Source organism: Pteropus vampyrus, unplaced genomic scaffold, assembly GCF_000151845.1.
Source record: "Pteropus vampyrus isolate Shadow unplaced genomic scaffold, Pvam_2.0 Scaffold145, whole genome shotgun sequence".
NCBI lineage: Eukaryota > Metazoa > Chordata > Mammalia > Chiroptera > Pteropodidae > Pteropus > Pteropus vampyrus.
The window spans coordinates 1-1,944 of record NW_011888926.1 but is presented as its reverse complement, the minus strand read 5'-3'; positions in this window follow the sequence as shown (position 1 = coordinate 1,944).

The window sequence follows — 1,944 nt, the reverse complement described above, 5'->3', positions numbered from 1 at the left end:
CAGAGAGATGGAGACTAGAAGCGAAAATGCTAAGGGAAAAATAAAAGCACACTAATGCTTCTGATGGACTCACACACCTGACCTCAGACCTGACAGAGTGGAAGAATCAGTTAACCTGAAGACTGGTCAACAGAAATTACCCGAGCTGAAACACAAAGAGAAAACAGAATAAAAAATTGAGCACTCGAGAGCAATAGGATAATATCAAACAACCTAACACATGTAATTGGAATCTCAAAAGAAGAGAGAACAGGATGGAAGAAATATTCGAAGATAATAGCTGTCAGTTTTTCCAAAATCATGGAAAAAGGCATCAAACCACAGATCCAAGAATTTCAGAAAACCCCAAGCAAGATAAGTATCCTTAACCTACAAAAAAAAAACAAAAATGTACCTAGAGATTTCATATTAAGTGCTGAAAATCAAAAAAAAAGAGAAAATGTGAAGGCAGCTACAGGGAAAAAGAGGCCGATTCCACAGAGGACCAAAGAATTACAGCAACTTTTCATCAGAAAATACGCAAGCCAGAGGCCACCTTGTACTTACCATGCACCTGGTACAGGGAGGAGCCCTCACCCATCACTTCACTCATCCTGAGTCACCCATCAAGGCAGGGAGCTGGTCTCACCTACCCCTGTAGAAACCACAGCTCACAGGGGTTATGTCATTTTCTAGGATCACCCAGGTGGCAAGCAGCAAAGCTGCATTCAAACCCAAGACTTTCAGCTCCAAAGCCAGACTCTTAATCTCTAAGCACTGGTGCCTCTTAGAGACGCATTCCTGGTAGAGGACGGGAGGATGGGAGAGAAAGGGAGAAAAGAGAATGGAAATGTGAAGCAGGCAACCTCAAGCCCATCCGCAGAGGATTCAGAGCAGTGACAAAAACCTTAACATCCCTAAGTGGCTTGAGACATCCAGTGTTATAAAACGCACGGAAAGAAGGTGCGAACTCCCTCTTCCTTGGGGCCTGATTCTGGCTGCTCTTGTGACATTCCAAAGGCAACCAGGCATCTGAGAGATAAGGGAGAGGCTGGCCATGGACCCTGAAACATGACTCTCTCAGCAGTCATGTGTGACTCTGAGCAAATTCCTGCCTTCTCTGAGCCTCTGAAAAGAGGCACAAGAGTTCCTCGTGGATTACCACGAGCTCCGGGCACACGGGACACAGTAAGTGGCTGATTAACCATTCTTAAAGCATTCCAGGCCCCATTCCAAACTGTGATTAAACTGTGTTCAAAGTAACAGCCCCTAAAAGGGGGTCGAGAACCACCTCAGTGACTGTGTGGTTTAAGCTGTGGATTTCACAGCGGGGAACAGAGGCCCGGACGCACCCAAGGGCAGCCGCTTGCGAGAAGCCGGATCCTGACCCCGAACCGGCCCTTCCCGCTACACCAACTGCCACTGGAGATGATTTCCACGTCGCTTTTTCTCTGGTTGAGAGAAAACCTTTAGGGCAGATTATTTGGGGGGACCAATTCTTCAGTCCCCTTGATCATTCCATGTAATGAACTTTACAGGCAGCGGGGTAGGAAGAGTGAAAGCCTCAGAAGCACTGGTTTAGAGCCAGCGTGGACATCTTTCCTGAGAAAACTTCCAACTTACCCTGTCACCGTCGCATAGGATGGATGAGAAGGATAGACTGGGACAAGGTCAAGAACCACGAAGAAAGCAAAAAATGAACAGAACACACTGACCTCCACAAAATTCATGACTCTGCCTCTCCCTTACTCCTAGGCTCTCGTCACCCCAACCCGGCCTCGTTGCAGCGAGGTGCATTAGCTTGCGGCATGTCACTTACCCTGCCAGATGCTCTGCTTCCTCGTCTGGGAAGTGGGAGACCAACTCTGTCCTACCTCACAGGACTTCGGGGAGAATGTGCTGTGTTGAGCATGGGAGGTGATTGATGCTATGCGCTCCTGGCTTACGTACAGTTCCAACAGGTCA